The sequence below is a fragment of the Wolffia australiana genome, chromosome 2 (assembly GCF_029677425.1).
Source record: "Wolffia australiana isolate 7733 chromosome 2, ASM2967742v1".
NCBI lineage: Eukaryota > Viridiplantae > Streptophyta > Magnoliopsida > Alismatales > Araceae > Wolffia > Wolffia australiana.
In genome coordinates this window covers 16,503,779-16,516,403 of record NC_135836.1, presented here as the reverse complement: position 1 = coordinate 16,516,403, position 12,625 = coordinate 16,503,779, and the positions used below count along the sequence as shown (strand labels likewise).

At 39.8% G+C, this 12,625-nt stretch overlaps 1 long non-coding RNA gene across 1 annotated transcript; it reads left to right on the top strand.

The window, feature by feature from the left end:
* Positions 1-676: 676 nt before the first annotated feature.
* On the top strand, positions 677-1,482 carry LOC144717020 (uncharacterized). The gene is made up of 2 exons (XR_013585036.1): positions 677-893; positions 1,116-1,482. It is a non-coding gene; the product is annotated as an uncharacterized LOC144717020 (long non-coding RNA).
* Positions 1,483-12,625: the final 11,143 nt, after the last annotated feature.

Below are 12,625 nucleotides of genomic sequence, written 5' to 3'. Positions count from 1 at the left end.
GGTATCAGAATTTACTGTTCCAATATCTAGATATTGGATGACGATATTGGATATAGGTTGCTACAGTAACGATGCCCGATATTGTTATCTGTTTTGATGTTGTCATCCGCCTCCGCCTCTCAGAATGGATGACAATATGGGATCTCGGAGTTGGATATCGGATTTTAATATCCAACGAATTAATCCTTGTAAAAATAGGTTTATTCGTTGAAACTTGTAAGTGAGAATGGGTTGGAGAGGAAATCGTTCGGCCAACAGGTAACAAGAGAATTTTTACCACATATAATGTATACGCTTCAAAAGTTGCTTTGTTCTTCCTTATGGGACAATAAGATTCGGAGTTTAAAATTACATCTACAGATCAGACATCGGTTATTGATATCCAAATTTTAAAATTTGGGTGCTGTTTGCGTTTAACATCTAAATTCATGTTCACTGTTGCCTTTTTCTCTTGATACAGGATATCTATATCTGAATATCGGATTGCAGTATGTAAGATCCGCCTCGTCCCTAGCCTAGTTGATATCAGTCCTGATATCTGTTATACATAGGAATGTCGATATCCGTTCGATATCCGTTCGATATCCGATATCCGGTATCAGAAACCGCACTGTCATTTACCGGATATCAGATGCTGGTTGTCTGATATCGGATATGGGACAGATATTGGACGGTCTATCACTAGTCAGCGAGGGCGACGGTCCGGTTGAGAGGGACAGATATCCGTCCAGTTCGGTCCGGTCTGACCGAAAAGAGGCCCAATTGTCTTAACGAAAACTGGTCGGTTGAGAGGAAAGAAACGGAAGAGATCCCGACTGAAAATCTGGCAGGAACATAATGAAGATTTTCGGGAAGTACGTATACCCGAGACAGCTGGTGCTCGCCGCTTCCGGGTACGTAATATCGATCGATAATTTTCCCCAAGTTAGGAATTAAGGCTTTTCGCTTTCCATCTCTTCTACACCCAGTTTCCTCCTCGCGTGATAGGACTGATTTCTAATTTCAATCAGATATGCATCGATAATCATGTACTGGGTCGAAATTCATCGATTATCTCCTGCCAGAGACGACCCATTTTCCAAAATCGCGGTTTTCCAATCGTATGCATGTTACAGGCTGTTATTCGTTGGTTCTACGACGTACGATGTCCACAGATCCATCAAGAACAACGCGCAGCCTCCATCAGAAGAGCAGATGCGCTATCTTGAAGGCGTTTTAAGATCATCCAGCCCGCCTGAGGGGGGTCCTACGTCAGAGCAAAGGTAATTCTCAATTCTCCCCTTGACGCTAATCACAGTTGATCGGCCCCGAATAAAAACGCCAGAGTCACTCACCGCCGTTTCCCTCTATTGTTTCCCCATAAGGCAGCTACGTTGACAAATTCCGATGTATTGTTTAACTTGGATGTGCTTCGATGCTTTGTTTTATTGGGATAAACAGTCAACAGAATACATGAAGGATACGATTGCATTTTTTTGTAAATTTATGGGAAGCTTTGAAGCAAATTAAAACGTACCTGGTCCTTGACGGCTGAGTAGATTTTCTGATTCAGAATTTTTGAAGTTGGAGATGGCTCATACTTGTTTGGCCATGCGATGAAGGTTTTTGTTTAGAAGGAAACTTCATCTCTGGTGTCTCTTAATAATTCGACAAATTAGATTATCATCCTCTAGTTCTACTTAAATGTAACCAAGTATATTTGATTCTCCTAGTCTATAACCGTCTCTTTAAGTAGGGAAAATCAAAATGAGAAAGGGAGTAAATTTTATTTACAAACTTGGACTTTTGCAACACCTGTCCCGAAGGTTACTTTCCCCCCAAGAGTCTTAACCTCAACGTATAAACATCAACCTCTACTGCAGCCTATAGTCTTCCTTAACTTCGGGCTCACCGTTAGTCTCACAAACTTCCAACACGTGCAGCCCTGAACTTTTGAGTCAAGTTGCAGATGTCTCCGAGGTTGCCCTTAAGTAGAAGGAGATATCATCACTGCATGTCAGGAGTTGGTGGTGCTTTCTGATTGCTTGATCCTTCGCAGATCTCAGTTTAACTTACAACTCAATAGATGAAGTTCAATATTCCAACTTTGTTCCATCTTTATTTTCAGTCTTTACCTTGATTGATATATCATATAATTCAGATATTATGACTAAATAATTAAGATTATTTTGTAAGATAACTGAAATTGAAACAATTTGACCATCTAATGTCTTTATGATTTTATCATTTGTTACCCTTAACTTTCTTCCGTAGTGTTCCTTGCATTTGGTTCTTTGGTACAAAATTTATCTGTTAGTTTCATTAAACACATGAAAGAGAAACCAGTTCCCTATAAATTCATGAGAAAAATATATTTGGTAATAAATTATTTCTTAAATGTGATTGGTTTCATTTATAATGTGAAAACATTATTGATTCAGCAACAAAATTTGAGTGAGCTTTTCGCTAGAGAACCCCCATTATATATCCTTAATGTTTCCACCCAACTTGTTATCATATCCTTGATGTTTCCACACAAATATAGAAGGATTAGATGATGCTATTTTAACAAAAAGATTTGAATGTCTTTCTTTAATATCCTATGAATATGAATGTTTAGGCTACAAGTGTAAACATAAGAGACTACCATAGTAAGCTCTCATCATTGGAGATATGTTTGGGCTTCATTATAAGCATCATTAATGTATGATTTGTATTAATTATTTTTGAACACATTTGAATATACGGTTGGATTGTAAATTCCATCATAAAGTTGCAGTCAAAACTTACCCAGACTAATATAAAGATCCTAGTTCTATATACACAAATTTTCCTTCATCAATTTAAGGTATTTTATAACACAAAATGTTCTTTGAATTCAGTATTTTTAAAAACATTTAATACAAATCAAAATGAACCTGCACTATGGATTGTTCAAGAAGAATGCCAGTGAAAAATTAAAGTAAAATTTATTTGCATGATTGTTAAATTGATATGATTTTACATAAGCGTCAGGAATTCATCTCACAATGGTTCTCACCTTCAATGGTAGAAAATATTCCGTACATTCTCTCTCCAAAAATAGGTAAAGATATAAAAGACATAATAATAAGATACATAAATAATACCCTAAATACACAATCTTTTACCAATAAATAGTATTTTTTACTGTTTTTTTTATTATTTTGGCACATATAGAATGTTATTGCAATCTAAGTGAGCATAGATATTGTACAAGAAGAGGGAAATGAAAGGAATGAGATCAAATATGTTTAAAACTAAAAATGTAGAATATGTTTATGTGATTTATTATATATTAACATAATATCAATATCTGATTCAAAAAACAATATTTATTGACTTGAGAAACACATTGATTTGAGTAGACATCACTAGATTTTGAAAGATGATTGACTGCTGAGAATTTTTTGCAAATAAATTTGAGTTGAGACTATTTATTACCTCGAAGGAGAGACGGTGATTGCGCACATTTCTTATGGTCTGGTCACCTCAAAGGAGAGAGTCGCCACCATTGGGTTTCTTGGGAGAAAGCTTGTCAGCTGATGGACGAGGCGGGTCTAGGGATTAGACGTCTTCTGGATGTCCAAGACATGCTTCAAAAGAAGCTCGTGTGGTGTATGCGTACCACGCACTCCCCATTGGGGAGATCCATCTCATCGAAGTATGGAGTGTGGGCGCATAGTGAGATGGATATCCGAGCCATCTCAAGTGACAGACTTGGTGGCGACATTGGCTTGAGATAGCAATAATCACACTTTGGCGTGTCAGCCGCGGCGTAATTAACACCTGGTATGATACATGGCTCATTGACACACCTTAGCCCGTCACCCCCACTTCGAGCCCCATCACCTTATATTGACCGTAGCACAGCTACTCCTAGGCGACATGCGCCACCTTTGGGAGCAACATGGCATTCCCATAAATATGTTATCCCTTGCCTTGAGTACTCCCTTTGTGTACTCTGAGGATCGTCCTATTTGGACGCTTACCCATGATGGGTCATTCTCTTGCCGCTCTTCTTGGGAGCATTTATGTGAGAAATCTCCCACCAGTACTAGGGTCGCCGAATCTGGCATCCGGCGATCATTACTCGTGTCTCCTTGTTCCTCCGAAGACTCTTGCATCGTGACCTCCCGACTGATGATCCAGTGACGCGTATCAGTCAATCTCTCACTTTGCGTTGCCATTGTTGTCCCACATCTCCCCAGGTTGAGACTATGAAGCACCTTTTCTTCCATAGTAAGACAACTCTAGATTGTTGACACCAAATCATACACCATTGGCGTCCACTCCTTGGTATCTCCTCTACTCTGACATCGTTAGAGTGTTTTGGCAAGATGTATCTCTCGCCAATACACTCCAAATGAAGCCCTCTCCTACACGTCACCATACCTTACTAATATGGGAGATTTGGAAAGGGCAAAATTCTTCTTGCTTTGTAGGAACTCCCATGTGTGCCTTGGATATCACGCGACGAGTCAAGCAATGGATACGGCGTACACACCGCTTACCACCTCGCACCCGAAGCTCAGCCCTAGCCTACGACCTCCTTCAATCTTGGAGTATTCCGGTGACCCTCGCCCCATCCGCATTCGGCTACAGATTGTTCGTTGGCACCCACTGCCAATCGACATCCTCAAGCTAAATGTGGATGGTGCAGCCAAAGGGAACCCGGGGCCAACAAAGGGAGGTGGTATCCTAAGGGATCATACATGGAGTACTATCTTTGCTTTCTGCTCTTTTATGACATACAAACTAATACAATAGTAGAGGCTATGGCGATACGTGATGGTATACTGTTATGCGAGGAACAAAACATTCACCATATCGCCGTAGAATCAAACTCACATGTAGTAGTTGACATGCTTCGTGCAGGCAAATGCTCCCAGTGGTGACTACAACACATATGGCAAGACATCATGTGGTACCGCCCTCGCACAACTAGTGTTTGTCACCAGCTGCGCGAGGGAAATCAGATAGCAGACGCCCTTGCCAACCACGCGGTACACACACAAAACCCTTCCTCCCTTTTCCTTTGTCAGATACTCCCTTTGACAGGCCGTGGATGCTATCATGTTGAACACCTCGGCTTATCGGCCCTTCATATGTGTCTCAAGCCACGCACCTCCATGATGACATCTTTGAACGACGGGGTGGACTATGCACTCCACACATTGCATCGTTACGAGGGCTCCCCAGCTCTTGCTGGCACGAGTGACCATCTCCCGGCCTTCACAACCATCAAGTTCACCTATGTACCTTTTTCTTTCGTGCAACATGGGCATGGGCGAGTAGAGTTCGTGTGTAATTGGGATATGTACACTTGCTCCACACCTAAAAATGATGAAAAACACTACATTTTATAAATAAACACCCCTGGGTGGCATCCAGGAGACGGATGGGTCGGTCTACAAGCACAACCGCAGGGTTGGACGTACCCAGCACTTTGATTTTGCCATTTAAAAAAAGAGACTAGTTATTACCTTGACATTACTACTAATACAAGAGAATGGTTTTGATGACAAACATTAGATAAAAATGACAATTACAGATATAAAAACAGAAAGAGACGATCTTATCAAGATAATAGGCTTTGAAAAATATTTTCTTTATTAAATTATGCACCTTAATTTATTGGCTTAATTCTCCCATGTACTCTTAACATTTAATTTCGATTGGTAGAATATTGGATTTAAGTGGAGTTGGAGAACTTGAGCATGATGATATCTATAGATGATATAATGTTGAAATTAGATTGAATGAATAGAGATTATATTTGATTGCAAAATAGAATGATATATTATTGATAAATGTTGCTCGACCATCAAATTCAACTGAAAAGGAGACGGATTGAAGAAGTGGAATTTTGAGGCTTTAATTGAAGAGTCATCTGAACGATACTTGATATAAATTTTTAAAATTTAAATAATTTATTAAAAAAAGACATATTTGTGATTGAATAAAAATCTATGTATTGGGTTTGTTCCTGGAAACCTGTTCGCCGACACTGAGGTAGAGGAATTATCTGTTAGGAAACTTGATTCGTGGAAGCCTTGGTGGTAGATAGGGGAGAGAAGTTCTCAATGGAAGTTATTTCTGATTTATCTTTTGTATTCTATTATCCTTTGTTTATTGTTTTTAGGCTTTAGCGCCCTAGACATTTCGTAGAGTGATATTGTGAGTTTGAGACTCTAGGATGAGATAATACTGATGGGCAGCTGTTTTTTATTAATATTTGGTATTGTATTATCCTTTGTTGAATGTGCTTAGTCATTTGGTGCCCTAGACATTTGAAATAGTGGTAGTGTGAGTTTGAGACTCTAGGATGGGATAATTCTAAAGATGGATGTCAATCTGTTAAACTTGTGGGGATTGAATTCACATTTTAGAGGACCGGCCTTGATCTTGTTGAGCAAGTTGAGAAGCCTTCACAGCTTCAACAGAAGTCTCTAAGTATATTTGAGTTGAGGGAAATGTAGTGGGGTCAGCCCCTTGAGAGATAGAACACTATGTACTATATTGCCATGAGAATTTACAAAGTCACCTGTGCCTGGCTGCATTAGTGCGGCCTACATAATCTGGCCCTTGTCTATGGCATCAACATTGCCAGAAAGGCACCACACCTAACTTTCCCCGTTGTCTTCCCTGACCTGGTGCTGGAATGTTGATTCCACAACTCCGCTCCCATAGAGTACACACGTGTAGTTAATTCTGCCTAGAGCATAGAGCACCTATTGGACTTACGTAAAGGTTGGGCTCTAATGCCTCTTCCGAATCTGATACAATATATGCAGCATCAGGAAGATGTGGTACCAAGCATGAAGCCTCCCTACCTCACATTGACACCATCCCTTGCCACCCAATACTTGTACAAAGATCGACATCGAATCTACATAAGTCGTCACCCAAGACTAGGACAAGCATTGCCACCCTAATGTTGTGCACCGGGTGCATGTAGAGTGCACACATCTCTGCTTTCAGTTGTGGCATGTATGCCATTACTCGCATTAACATGGCACGAGCGCTACCCTGTTGCGCATGTAGCGCAATGTTGGCAGCCACCACCGCCAAGAATGAGTGTAGCCTTGCTACTACTGCAGAGTTGGTAGAAAGAGGCTCAACCCATGTGAGATGCTGCCAGGAGAGTGCCTAGATGGCACCTCACCTCCGTGAGCAATGCTGCAAAGGCGCGTGCCTGTGGGCACCTAGGGCCCACGTGCAGTTGCTGTACCATCGGTGTGCAAGACAAACTGGGGGCCTCACAATAAGATTGAGGCTAAAACTGTAGAAAACTTTGTTCGAATTCTAATACTCTATTCCATTCCTTTGACAATATTATATTAACTTTGTAGGCATCCTCGAAGTACCTATCTAGTGCTCTGTACTGAAGACACCCCCACTCCTAGGTTTTTTCGAGAAACTTGAAACCAACACATATGAACCAAGTTACGGATAATTTTATAATTTTGTATTAGAGTTTGTTGCATTTTTAAGGCAGAATAAACATCCAATAGACTTTAGTGGTTTTCCTCTCTATACTAATCCCTCTCACAGGGTGGTGAGTCTCCACATGTCGCCCAGGTTGTTGTCGTTTTCCATGCCTCCTCTTCATTCTAGTTATTCTCAGATCTCTATTCGTGATACAAATTTTTATGGAACTTGGATTTTATGCATTGGCCCCACACGGTGGTCCATTGGGGTGAAAGGCTGTTAAAGACACATACTCCCTCGAGCCTACCGAGCCAACCTCTAAGCAGCCGTCGTCGACAACAGCCGACATCACCAACTGATGCCAAGCATCGCCGACCTTAACTTGACAACATGCGGTATGATAATTACACTATCAGACTTCATTTGAATTTCTTATCTGTTTTACAAACTCAATAATGTTGATTCTGGTATATGCCTTGATAACCTGCAAATAAGCATAATAATTTGTTTATTTCATGCATTTTAGATCATAATTAAGTTAATTTTATGCATGTTATCATGAATTTTATGTAATTTTTACCAAAAATATATATGTCCACTAAATAATTATTTTTGCATAAAATCAGTATATTTTGATGTTTATAATGATTGAAATGGACAGTATATCAAAAATAACTAAAGTGGTGAAACTTTCATCCAAAATGGAGTCGTAGATAAAGAGATATTTAATTTTAAATTTTAGAGAATTTTCTGGATCATATTTTATATTTTCAAGTATTTTTTTAAGGTTAAAAAATTACAAAATCAAGGCCCGCTAAGGAGGGGTGATGTGGAACAACTGGTGGCTCTCTTTTCTTGTGGAAAAAAGTTATTTTCGTGCCCTAAGACGAGGGATGATGTGGAACAACTGCTGGCTCTCTCTTCTTGTGGAACATATCAAATTTTTGCCCTACAAGGATGGATGATGTGGTATGCTCTGGTGGCTCCCTATTTTGGTGGAATTACTCAAACAAATGAATTGCTAGAAATGCTCAAAATTAAAATAGCCATTACTGCTGACCCCATGGGTACTTTTGGATCAAATAGCCACCTCTTTTTTCTCTTTCCATCACCTATGGTTAAGCCTATAAATAGATCCCAAGATTAGACTCTTCTTGTACTTCGTTTTGTCTTCTCCATGTGGGAGACCTTATAAAACAAAGGTGTATGAGTACCAATTTACGGTTTCCCCTCTTCCAAAAGTGAGTTTCTTCCCTGTCTTGATCTAGCTTCTTGTCTATTGCAACACGCCAAGGCATTGGGTGCAATATACGGGTCCATGAAGTGAGATTAATGCTTGGGAGCATCATCGAAGGAAGAGGTAAGTCCTATAAATTTAATGAGGAGTTTTATTCCATTTACCCCATCTTTCTGTCCATTCCACATTCTCATATCACTTCACTCTTTGTTATAAGTTATCAAACCCTATGAGTATGGATTAATGGCTTATACCACCCATGCCTAATTAGGGATTTCCATAGGAAACCACTGATTAGGGTTTCTTCATCACATCGATTCATTCCTCTCATACTATCCTCACTCCATGAGTTTAATACTATCTTAATCTCTGTTATAAGTTCATAATTCTTATGAGTAAGAATTAAGAACTTATACATAAATTAATTTAATTAAAATCACAATATATATCTAGTATCTGTACTTTCCACGCTCTCTCATCTTAACCACTTTCTTAATCATTACGTTGTTCTCAATATCAATCTTAATCACAAAGCCTTATCAGTGATTCGACCCCTTACTCACCAACTGACATCAGTAATAAGTGAATAAGGGTTAATTATAAATATTTTTCCATAAGTCTTGTAATTACACATCGACTAGGTTAACCACCTAAATTTTGACTTAGCATACCTGTACAAAGCTATGCCTAAAAATACAACAAAAACATTCTATTCTTCTGGTGGTTCTATTTTTTTGTCATTACTATTACTAACTTGGTAACAGAGTGCGCTCTATCGGGATCTGAAGGCGCATCATCTAATGAAGACGTCGATCAATGCCAACATGGGTGAAGAAAAATATCATCAGAGAAAGCTTCAGCACCTCATGTCCTCTAGTTGGATCAAGCTCACTCAGACAAACTATCCATTGTGGATGCACTGTGTGAAAGCCACAGTTGTGGCGCAAGGGCTAGGTAATCACCTAACCAATAAAAAGCCCACTTCCATTCCAATGTGTACAGATCCAGAAAACATGTGGTGGAAGATGGGTATGGCAGTCATGACCATCATGATGTCGTCTATGAGCGACGAAGTTATCCCTATCATACAAGAAAGTATGAATTGTCTTGAAGCATGGAGAACACTTAGCACTGAACTCTCCTCCAGCTTGGATCCAAGAGTCATGGAGCTCACGATAAGGTGCACAACATTCGATGAGGTACGTGAACTATTGATGAATTCATTTAGGAAACACGGAGCATTGGGATGTCCCTCGGCCTAGTTGAATGCACTGGTCAAGAACACACACTAAAGTTTGTTCTTCTACGGGGACTTGGCCCAAAATATCAGGCCTTTTAAACTAGTGTGAACACATAGTGGTCTTTTTTCATTTGATGCCATAGTTGCTATGCTAAGGTCCAAAGAGAATATGCTAACCTTCGGTGACTTAGAGGAAGGGGAGGAGCAGATACGTCCGGAAGTAAATCAAGTTCACTCCGAACAACATCAACCACGCAAAATCAATGACACGATGGTCGTGGTCATGGCTGTCATGGATCACAAACCTCCCATCAGCCCATGAGAATGAGCTCTCGATGCTAAATATGTTCAAAGATTGAACATCACACTGACATATGTTATGATTGCTTTGGCACATGTACTCCCCGGAATATGCCTCCATCGCCAAACACAGATCAAACTACCCTCTCGTTCAAGCGTATTTTCTTTCCCTAGGTGCCACATCCTCCCCATCAACTCCCACGCTAATACATTGGTATTCGGATAGTTGAGCAACCCACCACGTCACCACAGATCCTCGAGTTATCAATCAACCAACACCTTACCATGGATCCAAAAAACTTTTCATCGGTGATGGTTCAGTTTTTATCCATTTACACTATGGGAAATTCATTTCTCACTACAAAATCGTATCCGATTCTTCTTCAAAACACTTTCATGTTCCTAAGAATCTCTTATCTCTTCATCAGCTCACTCTTGATAATAATGCCTATGTTGAATTTATCCACATGATTGCTTTGTCAAGTATCGATGGAAAAGGGCCATTCTACTCGAGGGTGATGTCCGAAGTGGATTATATAACTTGAAGCCTCGAGCGTCTCCACAATATTTTGTCAGGTAAGCTTCCCCAGAGCTTTAGCACCATCGACTTGGTCACCCTACTTTAAAATTTATGAACAATATTATCTCACATTTTGGTTTTCTTTTGATGAACTTTCCTCGACGTCACATATGTGAATCATGTGTCGAAGGCCAAACCTTTACCTTATGATCACTCTCATCATGTTTTTTTGAAAGCTTTGGAACTTATCCACTCCGATCTCTAGGGGCCAGCTCCTGTTACTTCTTATCTTGAATTTTCTTATCATGCTACATATATTGATGCATTCAGAAGATATACTTGGCTATTTCCTCTTAAAAGAAAGAGTGATCTCTTGGACGCCTTTCGTCTATTTCAAAAATCAGTTGAATGACACTTCAATTTCAAAATCAAAGCTTTTTAATCAGACTGGGGTGGAGAATGTCTTTGCATCAAGCAATACACAAGGATGGCATTCAGCATCACATCTCCTGCCCCTATGCTCATAAAAAAAATGGTGTCACTGAATGCAATCAGCGTCATATTATTGAAACTGCTCTTTCTTTGATGCATCATTCTGTTGTTCCTCAACGGAACTGGGATAAAGCCATTACAATTCCAACTTAACTCATCATCCATCTTCCAATGGCATAGTTACAGTTCAGATTTCCTTGCGAGGTATGTTACAATCAAACTCCAAACTACAGTTTTCTTAAAAGTTTTGGTTTTCTGTATTTTCCCAATCTCAGGCCATATGCTACTTCAAAACTGAGGTCTCGGTCTGACCAATGTGTGCTTCTCGGCTACAGCTCTCGCCACCTTGGGTACAGATGCCTTAACTGTCGCACAAATAAAATCATTATTTCTAGAGACATCACGTTTGATGAAACTGTATATCCCTTCTCTTCCATTACCATTCCCATAGCACCCTTGTCCAACTCTTGTCCAAACTCACCTGATGTGTCTTCTTGGCCCGTCTCATCTCCTTTAGCCCCCAAACCTGAATCGTCACCAAATAACATCTCTTAGTCGCCACCCCAGACATAAACTTGCCCATTCCTTCACACATCACCACACCCTCCAGCACTCCACCAGTCACCCCACTTCACACCACACCACCTACATCTACACCTCCTAGACATTTTTGGAAAATTTCTGAGCTATATAATACATGCATCAAATACTCTCTTCCCTCATGCAATGTATCCATAAATCTTCCCACAGAACTCACAAACATAGATTCCACTCTTCAGGATCCTCTCTGGCACAAAGCCATGTATGACGAATACTTTGCTCTTATCACCAACCATACATATGATCAAGTTCCTCCACACTTCAACACAAAATAGTTGGCTGTAATTAGGTGTTTCATGCAAAATTGCAACTAGATGGCTTTTTTTATTGGTGCAAAGCTCACCTCCTTGCCCAAGGGTTTAGTCAAACCCCAGGTATTTATCACAAAACTTATAGTCATGTTCTTAAAATGACCTCCTCTGCACTCTTCTTTCTCGTGTTGTCAGTAATCGGTGGCACGTCCACCAACTTGATATCTCTAACGATTTTCTTCATGGTGAGCTCACTGAAACTATCCACATGCAACAACCTCCATGATTTGTACTCTCTAAACAACCTCACCATGTCTGTCATCTCTGAAAATCACTATACAGATTGAAACAAGCGCCTCGAGCTTGGTTTCAAAAGTTAAGCTCATTCTTTTCCATTCATGGTTTCACTGGATCTTGTATTGACTCATCATTATTATTTACAATTATTGACCAGATACCACAATATAGTCTTATTTACGTTGATGATATTTTAATTCTTAGTCCTAAATCATTTTTTATCTCATACAAATACTCCGTATGACAAAAATGGCCAA